We start from the raw sequence: 14,671 nt of genomic DNA, 5'->3' as shown, positions 1-14,671 counted from the left end.
TGCACAGGGACTGTGTGTGAGCTCACACAGGGTGTGCAGAGGGGCAGCGTGTGAGCTCACACAGGGTGTGCAGAGGGGCAGCGTGTGAGCCTGCATGCTGTGTGTGTGGGCGGCAGTGCGTGCACCTCCACAAATGTGTCTGGGTATGCAGCATGTGGGCTGGTGTGCAAATGGGGCATGTGGGATCCTACTCACAGATGACAGGAAGGGCTGGGTTTGAGCTTGCACATGTGTGTGCAGGTTTGCTACTCCTGGTGAGACTGGACCAAATGGAGCCCCAGGGCCTGAAATGAGAAGAGAGGATAATTTTTGCAGTGAAAGCATTCCCTTCACAGCAGAGGGTTGGAAAACAAATGGCTCTTCCAAAACAAATGGGGTTCGTCGGCCCCAGCACCGGAGAGAGCTGCCAAGAGGCTGCTGGGTGGGAAAGGCCATGTAAACATTGGTTTAATCCCTCTGTCCTCCTGCTGCCTGCAGGGATGCTCTAGCAACATCCCTGCCTCTTGCACTCCAAGATGCTGCAAGGCCCCAGGGAGCAGTCTGGGGACTGCTCCTCTCTCAGGTTGTCCCTGGCTCCCCCAGGCCTGCCTGCCCAGTGGCTGAGGTTCCTGGGAGGTTTTCATCCTCTGTCAGGGCTCACATTCCCTTTGCTGTAGGCATGGGGCGTTTGTGCATCCGAGAGCAAACAGGAGGCTACACCCGGGGCTTCTCAAAGATGTACAGACAGACAGTGAGAGGCAGCAGCAGGAACAGCAGTAAGGGAAATTCCCCATAAACACATGGACAAATCATGAGGCCACTGTGAGTGTTCTCAAATACTGCAGGAGGAGTCTGGAGAGGACTGTCCTTGGAGATACTCAGATGGAGCAGGGTGGCAATCTATCCTTGGAGATACTTGACGGGAGCAGCCTGCTTGGAGCTGGCCCAAGTGGGAGCAGACTGTTTCATGAAGCTCCACCATCCACACTTGTACTTGTTTGAAAACAAACTAGTGGGAGGCACCAAGTCAGAATAACAATTTAATGGGGAAATAGAAGAAAAAAAAACCCAAGCAAATGAAGGCAGAAAACACTGGGTTAAACTGACAGAGTCAGGATACAACCTGACACCCTGTTAGTCAGCGTGGTGGCAGCAGTCCGATAAGATGGTGGCTGCAGTCCTCCTGAAGTGGTGGATGTGGTTCTGTCAAAGCAGTGATCCTGTAGAAAGGGGCTGCTCTTCCTCGGAAGGTCCAGTGGTGGCTACAGCTCTGGGAATCCAGTGGAAAGGGTGTCTGTGGTGTTGGGAATCTCAGATTATATCCAGGATGGAATGTTTGGTTCCTCCCTCTGGGTGGAGCACCTCACAATAGGATGATAAATCATGAGGCCAAGTGTTGATTAGGCTCATTAACAGAAGATAGTCCGGAGGGAGCTATCTCTGAGTCATGCGGCAGGACAGTGATGGGCCATTAACAGCAAGATAGTCTGGGGGGGAGGAGGCAAGGAAACACTGCCCCACGTGATTTCAACAGCTCATGAGGACGGTAATAGAATACACTGCAACCCAGGACTACACTGTTCTGGGGAGAGGGTTTCTCCTGGAGTGGGGGCTTGAAAGTGAGAGCTCCATGCTCATAACCCAAGCAGAGTAGCATGGGGACTCTTGCCACCCCTTCTGTCCCCTGCAACAGCCGTGAGTCCAGGTGCTGCATCCTCATGTCCCAGTGCTGCGAGTGGGTCTGCATGATAGCCTGGATCTGTACTTGGCTCCCATGACCTAGAGACCACTCTGCCTCATCCTCTTCATCTTTATCCTTGTCCTCCTCCAGCATGTTGCTCCATGAAGGTCCTTTGGCATAGCTGCCTGCTATGCACTGTGATGTCTGATTCAACCTGAACCAGTGTCTTGCTCACCAGAACCGCTGAAAAGACCTGGGACAAGGTTCAACAGCATCTGGCAAATGTAGAATCTGCTCAAAAAATGTTTATGGAAGAGGAAAAAAATAGCAAAACTTTGAGGAAAGAGAGAAGACAGGCAGCAACCCTGTGAGACCCTTGCCTCAGGAGCGGGAAGCAGGAAACATAAGGAGCCATTTATTTTAAGTAAACTATAAATATCAGACTACAACAAATTCATGTAAGAAAAGAAAAGTTGGTCTGAATCCAAAGATTTACAAAAGGTCTTGAGCAAACATGTGTGATTGAGTCTGGCAATGTGGTGTGTGCGTGTGTGTGCCGGTGCATGTGCTAATCAAGGGCTGCAACACTAGATATGGCATCATCCCCCAAATTAAAAACAGCAAATTCAAAATTGAGACAAAAGTGTGTTGGAGTCTCATGGCTGATGATAAGATCGGTGGGTGGGAAGTGAGAGTGGAGCACGTCCCTCTGAGAATGCCTGCTCCAGTTGGGAGCAGCTCTGTGCTGCCATGCCATGCTGCTGCCAGTGGAGAGCGTCCTGAATACGTGGGGATGTGAAACTGGGGGACCTGTAGCTGCTCCGGACAGGCTATGGGGGATGCAGGTGCCACTGGTTCCTGTCCTTCACTGGTGCTTCCTGCTGGGACTGTGGTGTGGGCTGTCAGGTTGGCTCTGGGTTTGTACCACCACTGCCAACCTCCTTTCCAAGTCCCTGTGAACTCTTACAAGCTGGGATGCAGCCACATCCTCATGGGAACACTGGGGTATCCCCAGCTCCATCAGCTGCCTCCCTGGAATGTCTTGGAGGAGAAAGTGTCACGAACAATGTCTGGTGGATGCAGCTGCACCGTGGTCTGCTGCAGCATGGGCAGGGCAGCCCTGCTTGGGAGCGATTTGGGCAGAGCTTGTTCATCACCATAGAATCACAGGATAGTTTGTGTTGGAAAGGACCTTAAAGCCCATCCCGTCCCAGCCCTTGCCATGGGCAGGGACACCTTCCACTGTCCCAGGTGGCTCCAAGCCCCATCCAACCTGGCCTTGGACACTGCCAGGGATCCAGGGGCAGCCACAGCTTCTCTGGGCACCCTGTGCCAGGGCCTGCCCACCCTCCCAGGGAACAATTCCTTCCCAATATCCCATCTAACTGTGCCCTCTGGCATTGGGAAGCCATTCCCTTTTGTCCTATCACTGCACGCCCTTGCTAGAAGTCCCTCTCCAGCTCTCTTGTAGGCCTTTAGGTACTGATAGTCCCCGTTTAGGTACAGGAGGGCCTCACTCAGGACTGATGTTTACAGGGTCACAAGATGATTGGCTTTAGTCACCAGTAAGTTTCCATCCTGGCCAGTACCCGAGTTGGAAGCTACAGGACGTTTTTTCCAGTAACAATGGTACTGTTCCAGTTGGGCTGCAGCTCATTTTTTCCAAAGATCTTGTAACAATGGTACCAATTCACTTGGGCTGTGATTCAGGTAAATGATTTACCAAGGCTAACAACAATTACTGCTTATCCTTTGTTCCCCATCTTGGTTGGGCAGCTGATGTTCCTGTTACAGGCAGGATCATTCCCTCCTGTACCATGCAAGAGCTGCTGTACAGTCGGGGGACGCTTCACTGCCCAGCTGCAGTCAGGGTTTATCAGGAACTTCTGACACTGTAGAGCTGGCCTGAGGAGGGGTGGGGGCAGGATGCACCACCACAAGACCCATCCCAGGGAAATGTCACAAACCCAGCCTTTCTAGCCCCAAACTAGCAGGCTTGGTGAGCAGCTCTTGTGTTGCAGATCTTCAGCTTTTTGCAGCAGTCTTGGAGCTTGCTTGCACTCAATGAGCACTAGTAACTCTTTGCTCATACTTGGGCAGCTTTTGATTGATCTGCCCCAGCTTTGCTTGGATGTGAGCCCTGCTTTAACCTCAGGCAGAAAATAAATCTGATGGGCATGAGGTGCTGGCCCCTGCTGTGCTGCCAGGCTGATGACAGTGAACATACTGCTCTGCAAATGGCATCTGCTTTGTGTGACTGCTCTTATCACAGCCAGCTGACATGTTCTGCCCTTTTCTTTCTGCCTGTGTGAAGTATCACCCCGGTCCCCACGGACCAGCCTGGCTTTCACCCGTGAGCCGCCGCGCCGCGGTGCTGCTGCTGGGGGCACCTCGGTCCCCTCTGCCTGCTGCAGCTGATGCTTCAGGCACTGGGGGATGCCACCAGCGTGCCCAGGCCCAGGCTGGGCTGCAAGCGGCCACGCAGCACCCAGCGCACCCACACCCCGCAGGACAGCCGTGCTGGCACCCTGGCTGCACCCACTCACTGCTCCTGGCTGCCGCCCTGGCCAGGGCTTGTGAGGCCGTGTGCTGCTGCCGTGGGGCTGCTGCTGCCGTGGGGCTGCTCACGCTGCACGGGACTGGCTGTGCAGGGGCTGTGCCAGGGTGGGTGCCCCATGGTGGGCAGCTGGTTGCTGGATCTCAGTGGGATCTTGGGGTCCTTGTCCCACTGTGCTGGGGGTCCTCCTGCACCACCGTGCTGGCTCTGCCCTCTTCTTGCTGGTCTAAGAGTACAGGTAGAGCTGGGCTTGAGTGGACCAAGGTGTCAGCTGGTGTGCCACACCACACCATGCCACCACTTCTCACCCCGCGCTGCCCACAGGAGGCTGCAGAGAGAGGTTTGACTTCCCGTGCTGCCTGTTCGATCCTTCAGGAACCTTGCAGGACTGTGGCATGCTCGGAGCCAGATGTGTCTGCAGGATTACAAATGACCCAAGTAACAGATTACTGTGTCACCACTCGTTTGCTCTGTCTGCCACCAGCATTGTCTGACATCTCTGTGGTCACTGTGGCATCCTTCAGCTGCCATCACTTGTCACCATCAGTCACACACACTACCCTCAGACTTGGCCATTAGGCATATTAGCCATAATTAGTACTGCCCGTCATCACTAATCACTATCTTCATTGTCAGTGTCAGCACCACCCAACGCCTACTATTCCCATTTATTAGGAGTGTGGTGGATTCTCCGGCGCGTGGCGTCTCTGATCCAAGATGAGATATCTTCTTTGAAGGGCACGGCTTGGCTTCAACACGTGCTGGAGACCCGTGTCCTGGAGACCCTCATCCCTGAGCAGGTTCTTCCAGTGCTCCCGAGGCACTGAGCAGGTTTGTCTCTTCTTGGCTTTGGAAGCACCTGCTACCAGTCCCTTCTGTGGGTGGTGGGATGCTGCTGCCTCTGCGGTGAAATGAGACCCAGGTTGTGCTGAGTGCTGGGGTGCCTGGGTGAGCTGAGGGGATGCTCAGCCAGCCAGGCTGCTGTGGTGCATCTCAGGTGGGGATCTCAGGGATTGAAGGGAGGAGGACATGGTTGCAGACCAGTCCCTCTCTGTAGTCCCATCCCTCTCTACTCCCATAGGACTTTTGGGGCAGGAGCAGACACCTGGCAGGGTGGAGGCTGTGAGCAGGCTCTTGGGCAGAGCAGACACCCAGGGTTGGTGTCCTGCTCTGAAATGTGCTGAGTGGGAGCCCAAAACAGGGTGGATGCAGTGCAGAAGGATGTTCTTCCCTCTGGGCTGGCAGCTCTAGTCCGTGCTGTGTCCTGCCCCACCGTGTCCCTCTGTGCTGTGCCCTGCCCCGTGTCCCCTGATGCCGTGTCCCTCACATCCACCACAGCTGCTGTGCCAACAGCGATGCCTGCAGCACTTGTCTGGCACATGGCTGGTCCCAGCAGGGAGAGACCAGCTGCTGCGTGTTTAGGAGAGACCCAGAAAATATTGGGGCGGGCTACAGGGAAGGTCAAACAAACCATTTATTTTCAGGCAGAACAGTCAGATGTGAACGTCTCTGTTTAGGAATCACATCCAGATGCTGAAATTAAACATCTGGGCTTCACCTCTGTGTTTTGTCTGCAGCCCCCAAGCGTGGTGCAGCCTTTGGAACCATCTGCTGAGGAGTTATCACCTCGTTCATCAGCCGCCCCTCACCCTCTAATGTGCTGGGAAGGGCTGGGAAGAGTCATGATTGCAGAGCCCCGCTGCTGGTCACGCTCTGCCTGCCCCCTGCTCCACCCCACAGGCTGCTCTGCAGCTGCCACTGGTGCGATGTGTCTGAGGACCTCAGCTCCACAGGCCTTTGGCCCTTTCCCTGGGCAGCAATGTGGGAGCGTGTTCAGTAAAACTTGGAAGAAGTCCTTTCATGTCCTGGATGAGATGAGGACTTTTCCCTCTCCAAGAAGGGCTGAGGGGCAGACAGAGGGTTTGCACAGCCCCTGGGAGTCAGACAGGCAGCGCTGAGCTGCCAGCCCTGTGCCCTCGGGGCATCAGTCCTTTGGCAGAGGTTTGTGTGCTGGGCATCTGCAATCCAGGCAGCTCGTATCCTGCTGCACAACTCGGCTGGCACAAACAAATCCCTCAGTAGGAGGAGGTCCTGAAACCCTGCATGCAGCCTATGCTGGAACAAAGCTGGCAGCGGGGCCAGAGTGCAGGGTGGCATGGGGAACGTGGCCAGGGTAAACCTCCCCCAGCTCAGCTCCAGCTGTTTCCTCTGGGCCGGAGGGTGTGGCACTGGTGGGTACAGCCCATTGCCAGTGAGGCAGGTCTCAGCAGGGCTGTGTCATGAGCAGAAGAAGCCAGAGACTGAGGATGGCTCCAGAGAGCTGTTTGCCCTGGTGCTGTAGCTGCTGAGTCCTCTCCACTTGGCAGGGCCCTAGTGAAGGTGGTTTCAAGAGAGGGTCCAGGGCTTGCAGCCCCCATGATATTTGATCTGGCAAGGTTCAGGCTTCTTTCCTGCATGAAGAGCTACTGGCTTGCTCAACCAGGGCCTTTGCTGGCCTTGGGTGATCTAACCCATGCAGTGGCGCTAGTGATGGATGGGATCTGCACGGTGGTATTTGAATAGTCCTTATCATAGAATCATGGAATCATGGAATCATGGAACAGGCTGAATTGGAAGGGACCCATCAGGATCACTGAGTCCAACTCCAGGCCCTATGCAGGACACCCCAACAATCCCACCCTGTGCCTGAGAGCATTGTCCAAACACTCCTTGAACTCAGACAGGTTTGGAGCTGTGACCACTTCCCTGGGAGTCTGTTCCAGTGCCTGACCACCCTCTGGGTGAAAAACCTTTTCCAGATATCCAGCCTAAACCTCCCCTCAGATCCAGACATTTCCTTGAGTCCTGTCACTGGTCACCAGAGGGAAGGGATCGGAGCTGCCCCTGCGCTGCCTCTCGGGAGGATGTTGAAGAGCTCAAGGAGGTCTCCCCTCAGTCTCCTCCAGGCTGAACACACCAAGTGCCCTCAGCTGCTCCTCATACGGCCCCTCCAGACCCTTCCCCATCCCTGTGACCTCCTTTGGATGCTCGCCAATGGTTTAATGTCTTTTTTATACCACACACAGGACTGGAGGTGAGGCCACCCCAGTGCAAAGCAGAGCGGGGCAATCCCCTCCCTGGCCTGCCCAGCGATGCTGGGCCTGGTGCCCCCAGGACAGGGATGCCCCTCCTGGCTCCAGGGCACTGCTGACTCAGATCCAGCTGGCCATCGACCAGGACCCCCAGGTCCCTTCCTGCAGCTTCTCTCCAGCCTCTCCTTCCTGGTCCATATACACAGCCAGGACTGCTCTCAGGTGCAGAATCTGGCACTTGCCTTTGTTAAATTCCACACAGTTGGTGATTGCCCGTCTCTCATTTGTCAAGGGCCTCTCTGCCCTTGAGGGAGTCAACAGCTCCTCTCAATTCAGTGTTGTTGGCAAACTTCCTTAATATTCCTTTAAGTCCTGCATCCAAGCCATTAATGAAGATGTGGACGAGAACTGGGTTGAGGATGGAGCCCTGCGGAGCCCCATTGGTGACTGAACACCAGTCTGATGTCACCCCACTCCCTGTCCCTCTTTGTGCCTGACCCGTGAGGCAGCTGTGGGCTGGACAGTTTGTCGAGAAGGATCCTGGCAGAGACTGTATCAAAAGCTCTGCTGAAGTCCAAAAAGATCACATCTAGTGGCTTTCCTGGATCAAGCAGTTGGGTTACCCTGCTTTAGAAGGAAATCAGGTTCGGCAAGCAGGACTTTCTTCTCATGAAGCTATGCTGGCTGTGATTGATGCCAGCACTGTCCTCCAGGTGGTTTTCAATACTCCCCAGAAGAACATTTTCCAGGATTTTCCAGGGCACTGAAGCAAGGCTGACAGGCATGTACTTTCCAGGGTCCTCCCTCAGCGGCACGAGGGAAATACTCCTTTCATTATGTAACCTCTGGGAGCTCAATAAGAAGGTATATTTTGCTCAGGGGACAACAACCCCATGGCTTCACTCCTGGGGTGGGATGGGAATCATCACTGTCCCCACAAAACCAAGACCTGGCTCTTGTGACTCGGCCAGCCCAACCAGCTCATTCCTGCCTGTGTTGCTGTGGATGTCACTGTGGCTCTGGCTTGCTCTTCCTCTGCTCTTCCAGGAAGACCCCCCAAATCTCCAGCAGGCCTGGAGGCAGGGGATGCTGGAAGTCTCACTCAAGTCTATTTATCACCCAATTTCCAGGCTAGCACTGCAGGCTTGAGCTGCAACAGGGAGTCTGAGAGCCTAAAGAAGGACAACAATCCTACCATGGGGACAGTCCTACCTCCCCACAGTTCTTTCACTTGCAGAAACCCAAGGCACGTTACATCTTATAGCCTTGTACCAAGGACTCACCATCTCTGGGACTGGCCATCAGCTTGGGAATTTCAACCTTTCTCTTTCTGGCAGTTAACCACAACTGCTTATTGGGGTAGATGGGGTTTGGAAGGAGAGCTGGAAAAACACAGCACAAAATCCTCCTTGGTTCTATAAAATCTTCAGAATACAGATTATAGTTTGAATTTCCCAAGTGACCTTTCTGCTTCAGAAGGGACTAAATATCAAAAAGGTTGTTTGGTTGGCATCTCTCACTGCAGAGCTTTATGGTCCCCAGCACTCCTCTGTGGTCTGCCCTGCTGCAGCAGAGAAGAGGCTCGGTGCCACTGCCTGAGGACATGGGGAACGGCCACGGGGAACGGCCACAAACCTGGATGGGAAGGGCAACTTCATGCTTGCTGCCCCCTCAGAGTGTCAGGTGCATAAAGATCAAAGAGTTTCCCCTCATTTTGCTTCATTGTTCTGCTGTGAAACTCTGTAAATGTCCTGGCACAGGCAGCCTTGGAGCACCTTCACTGTGCAAATCTGATCCAAGATAACAAAAGAAAAGCTTTGGTTCCTTCCAGCTGTTCCAAGAGGAAGGGAGTCTGACCATGAGCTGAAGCAGCAGAGCCCAGGGTGTTGGAGTGGTCTCTGGTCCCAGGTCCTCTGCTCAGGACTGGGATGGCCACTGGCTCTGGCATGGTGGACATGAGTCCCTGTTCTTGTTTCCCCAAGCTCCCTGGGCAGGCAGCTCTGCTCAGGGTGTGTCAGCCATGGGTAGTAAGCCAAGCTGACCTTGCTGGGCCTGCTCTGCAGAGTTCTTCATCCACCCTTTGCTTTTCTTTTGTCTCCTGAACACGTTTTTACCCCTGGGACTTCAGCCCCAGCTCTGCATGGAGAGGAGCTGCTGTTGCGTGTGAAAATGGGGCCAACTCTTGCCTCCCTCTGTGGCGTGCTGGGGGTCAGGAGTCAGCACCATGGGCTGATCCTCATCAATCTGCTCCATCCACTGTCACTGCCAAGAGCTGCCTGTGCCCCACAGCAGGACAGGGTCTGGCTGTGTGCAGCAGCACGGTGGCCACAGGGGTGGCCACACAGGGTCATCCCAGCTCTGCCACTGGCACTCCTGGCCTCTCACATGCAGCACGACTGGGTCTCGAAGAGTGTGCCCTGACATCGTATTTCTGGCCACATGTTCAGGCAGAGACACATTTGGAGATGATTAATTAGTAGAAAGGAAACAGGTCTAGAAATGAGGACCAGCTGCCAGCTGAAACAGGGAGCAATGGTAAGTTTATTGCAAAGGCCAAAGGCTGTGAGCAGCAGCTTTGGAGGGTTTTGGGGATTCCTTGCAGCTAATTGCCATGTGACAAACCCTTCTTGTCTCTGCAAGCAGCCCCTGCAGGACAGAGACCAGCTTGTGGTGGTCTGTGGTGCCTCAGCTACAGCTTTGATTCAGAGTTAACCAACAGACAGGCTTGTTTTACACCGGCAGTTGACCCTGTTTGATTCAAACAAGGCATGAGAGAAATGGTGTGTTGGTGGCTGTTGAAGGCAGTGATTTGGATGTCCCTAAGTAGCTGACTGCTCCTGGGAAGGTCTCACGTGAATTCTTCTGTGATCTGGCAGGGCTGGACACACAGCTCCAGTCCTTTTGGTGCAACCTTGTGGGGTGTCTCTAAGTGCACCCCTGGGAGCTGCCAGCAAAATTATTCTTTTCTTGCCTTTTCCTAGCATTCTTTCTGAATGTAAGACCCAACAAACTAGGAGATGGGGCACAGGGAGGGATACGGGGGGAGGCAGACCCTGAATGAGAGCACCCTTGCTGAAGACTCCTGCCTTGTGCTGTCTATTGGGGCTGAAGTTCAGGCTTGACTTCCAGGCAGGTATTTTGGGGGGTCTTCTCTGTAAAAAATTATCCTTCCCTTGAGTATCTTCATTAATTACAGCCCTGTTGCCTCCATTTTTTTTTCTGAGGTCACAATCCTCAGGATGTCCCAAATGTGCATGATTGTCCTTCGTTCCCTACCTTGTGCACCCCATGATTCCCACGTCTCCACCTCCTTGGTGGCTCAGCAAGGGCTGGTGGGGATGGCACCAGTGTTCAGCGCCAGTGCTGGGGCCAGGCTGGGAGAGGGGACCGTGCTGTGGGCTTGTGCCTCATGGAACTCCCAGGAGCCCCTGGCTGCCACCCAGACATATCCATATACATACGTGAGGCATCTTCTGCATGGGTGGCTCGGACCTCCTGGAGAAGCCCTGGGAGAAAAGTGGCTGAAAATCAGGAGTTTCACCCTTGTGGAAATGGTAGTATTTCAGAATTTTCACCTGTCCTCAAGAGGGTGGAGAAATGAACTTTTCCAAATCTTCCCTGGCCTGGAAAACAAAAAAGAAAAAAAAAAAGAAAAAACAGAAAGAGGGCAGCAATGCTCAGCTCTGTAAACCTCATTTACAGTTCCCACACACTGGCCTGTGCCCTCTGGAGCTGGTGGGGTATCACTCTTCTCCCCGGACCAGGCTTCACAGGAGGTTTCATGTCAAGCTGATGTCAAACTGCTCAGGTTTGGCTAAACAAGCCTGAGGCTTGGTCTTTGGTAGAAAACCAGAACTGTCCTGGAGGGAAGACATTCCCTTTGCAGAGGCCATGTGTTCCACCAGAAAACTGCTGATCACCAGTGCTGTAGGCAAGTGAGGCTTGGCTGAACAAGAAGAGCAGAATATCCCAAAAAGGATGGACAAAAGGAGGGACAAGCAACCCTGCACAGGGCTGGGCACCTCTGCCCAGCCAAGGGGTCCCTGCTCTGAGCTCCTGGGCAGAGCAGTGTGGAGTTCAGCCACCTGTGGCTGGGTGGGAAGGACCACCTGAAGGTTGCTGATGGAGGTAACCAGGGTCCATGGTGGACACATGGAGTATCTTTCTCCTGCCACATTCCCCAGAACAAGTGCTTAGACGTAGGTGTCTGTGGGTAAGTCAGTATTTCACTGGCTGGAAGACAGGAGCTCCCAGTCCTTCACCTCATGTGTGGGGTCTCACCAGGAGCCACTGCTGAGGCTCCCCATCCCCACAGGGCAGTGGGATGCCAAGCTGGAAGGGCACGCAGAGGGACAGATGGGCAGGTGGGAGCGATCTGCACCCTGGCCGGGTCTGTCTTTTCTTTACTGAGAGGAACAAGAATAATGAAATGCCTCATTCCTTTATTTCCCTTGGGACTGGCTGTCCCCACAGGCTCCTGCCCTGGCTTGGGCTGTTGGTAGGGCCAATCTGTGCAGCAGATGATCTCCTCCTTGAGGCTGGAAAGAAGTAACCCTTGTCTGTGAAAGAACATGAATTAATATCACAGGAGATGATGTTACCTGCGGCAAGGCCTGACAGCACCTAAGGTGAACCAGCAGCTCCCAGGCCCAGAGCTGCCCACAAACACCCCCAGCACCCTGCTTAGGGCTAATCATGACTCCTTTTTGGAGATGTTTGGCCAGGGAAGTTGCTGATGGGGTAGGGGATGGTGCCTCACTTTGGGGGACGTGGATCCTGCGGTCTCAGGCACCCTTGAGGGTGAGCATGCCTGACCCAGGAGGTTTGTCTGCTGTTCTTGTGGGACACCTGCTCTGGTTGCAGTGGGGCATTGCAAGAGATGCCCACGTGGGGCTGGGATGGTGGTGTAGGGTCTGGGTGAAGGGGGGACTCAGGTGCCCTGGGGTGGAGGGTGCTGTGCATGAGCCTGGGTGGGGAGGAGCAAGTGATCCTCAGGGACAGGAGAGCAGGTGGAGGCAGTCCCGTTGTGGAGACGGGGGTCCCTGGGGATGCCCTCCCCGGCCCCACAGCATGGGCAGGTGGGACATTGCTCCTCCAAGCTGCTCCCCTGGCTGCAAAACCCTACAGCCAGGAGGACTTGGAGGCACTTTGCCCTGCCAGAGTGAGCCAGACCCCCTGACTGGAATGGGAGCAGCAGGCAGAGCTCAGCTTAACTGGGCTAATTAGAGTGTAGGACCCCCGAGAGCATTCCAAAGGGCAGCGTATCTGGGATGTCACATGTGTATCCCAGGTATTCTCCCTGCTTTATCCATTCCCTCTCCAGGGGAGCCCAGCAGAGAGCTGAAATTCAGGGCTGCAGGGGCCACCCCACCACCCACCCTCTCTCATTCCCATCACCTCTTGCCCTGGCCTTGCCCTGACTGATCCTCTGCAGAGTTCAGCACCGGGCTGGGACCTGGAGCTGGGGGAGCGAATGGGGCCCCTACAGTGCCACGGCCTCTCTGTGGCCAGACTGCCAGTCCCAGCCCTGCTGCAGTCCTGATGGGCTAGCCAGGGCTGCTGGCTGGGAGCCAGGCTTGGCCTCAGTGACCTGAGTGACCTTGACCACACAGGGACCTGCTCCCCTCAGCCCCAGGCTGACCTGTGGGCAGAGCTGCTGGATGGTGCTACTTCCAGCCGTGGGGCCTGGATCCATCCTGGTGCTGCCAGCCGGTTCTGGCCCTGTTGCACCAGCTCTGGCTGGCTGTGCCTGCGTCCCCCTGGGCAGCAGAGGAGGATGGGCTGGAGCTCTAAACTGACATTGGGCTGCTGTGTCCGGGTGGTCTCTGCTCCCAGGGTGAGGACCAGGCACCTCTTCATCTTCAGGTCAGTGTAGGGGAAAAGTGTGGCTGCATCCCAGCAGCAGTTGCTGAAGTTTCCAGGCACCACAGAAAACCCAAGCCCATGTGTTAGAGGGGTGGGATAACAGCAGGTGAAGACGCAGATGGGTGTTTATGAAAAGTTTTTGCAATGTTTTTAAGTTTTTGCAGTTTTTAAGCCTGCAATGGTGTTTTGCTGGCTTTCTGATGGTGGAAAGGTGTGGGCATGGCTTATTCGGACGTGTGTCCATGGGAACATAATAATGGCTTCCCAGGTTTTAGATCAGCTTCCAATCCTAGAGGTAAGGCAAGAAGCCACTGATGCCACGATGATTTTTTGCCTTTTCTTTTATACCCCTTTTATGCCCTTTTACAACTTCTGTATTCTTAGTGCTTTTTGCCTACATTCTTAGACTTGTTTGTCAAGCTGAGAGACTAAACATTTTAGAAGCTCTGTAGTTAGGGATCAGTGTGCCCCAGACCCCAAGGTCCTCTCCAGAACACATTCTGGAAACTAAGATAGAACCATCCAGGGGAAGGCTCCTTGGGGAGGGGAGCTCACTCGAGCCTTTCATTGGGGAATCTTTGATAGATCTGCTAATTAGTAACACCTATAATGATATACCAGATCTTTTGGAGGGTGCATTGCAGTTGGCATGGAGGTGCATTCCACCTGGACGTGTGCACCTAAGGATCCTTAAAATAAATACCAAGGTAAAATCCCTTTTTCCCTTCTAACCGTGTTTGACTCTTGATTTTAAGACCAGAAAAAGGCATCTACACCACCTGAGTGGCCCAGATCCTCAATCAAACCAGCTCCTCTTTGAGGGATGGTGGAAGGGAGCTCACTTCAGTCACTCTTTTTTCGGCAACCATGAATACAGGCAGGAGGTCAATTTCTGGAGAAGTGGCTGAGTGATCCTCGTGGAATGTGGCAGCACCTCACTGACCCCAGGGCCTTGCTCGCCTCCTGATATGAGTTGCACATCTGGACACAGAGCCACGAATCAGATGGATATCCTGGTTCATGGAGACATTTCCCCATGCAAGGAAATGTGAGCACAGGGTGAAATGTCTCATGGTGCTCGCAGACCCAGTGAGCTCTCACTTCTGTGGCTGCAGTGATCAATCGCCTGCTCTGGCAGCAGGGTTGGCCTCAAACCCACTGCCACGGTGGCAGAGGTGGTGATGAGGAGGGGGTCCTTTCTCTCAGCAGACTGCCACTTCTAAACCCATCTTCTAACACAGACTGGCTTTGAAGGAAAGCTCCTGAGTATGCATTTCATTAAGATTTAATAAAGCAGCTGCCTGCTCCTGAAGAACAAAATGATTATTAGACCCTTTATTGAGGATTAATAGCTATGTAATCAGCACGTATCTGGTTCCTACAGGCATCTATTACATAGCTTCCAAACCTCAGTGAATATGTTTCTAATTGGCTTTTAAGAACATGCTGTTGCTTTATTAAACCCTAATTAAATGCATATTGGGTGAAGTCCATTCAGAAGTGGTTATTGCGAACTAC

General features: G+C 53.9%; 1 long non-coding RNA gene across 1 annotated transcript in view; it reads left to right on the top strand.

Moving 5' to 3' along the window:
• Window positions 1-14,671, top strand: part of LOC121669038 — a 37,685-nt gene that overhangs the window by 19,919 nt on the left and 3,095 nt on the right. The window contains exon 3 of the long non-coding RNA XR_006017591.1: window positions 4,893-5,048. This is a non-coding gene — a long non-coding RNA (uncharacterized LOC121669038). The remainder of the gene's footprint in view (window positions 1-4,892; window positions 5,049-14,671) is intronic.

Source organism: Corvus kubaryi, unplaced genomic scaffold (assembly GCF_017639235.1).
Source record: "Corvus kubaryi isolate FWS band 111438036 unplaced genomic scaffold, C.kubaryi_AGA036_p1.0 37387, whole genome shotgun sequence".
Taxonomy (NCBI): Eukaryota; Metazoa; Chordata; class Aves; order Passeriformes; family Corvidae; genus Corvus; species Corvus kubaryi.
This window is presented reverse-complemented; position numbering and strand designations above follow the sequence as displayed.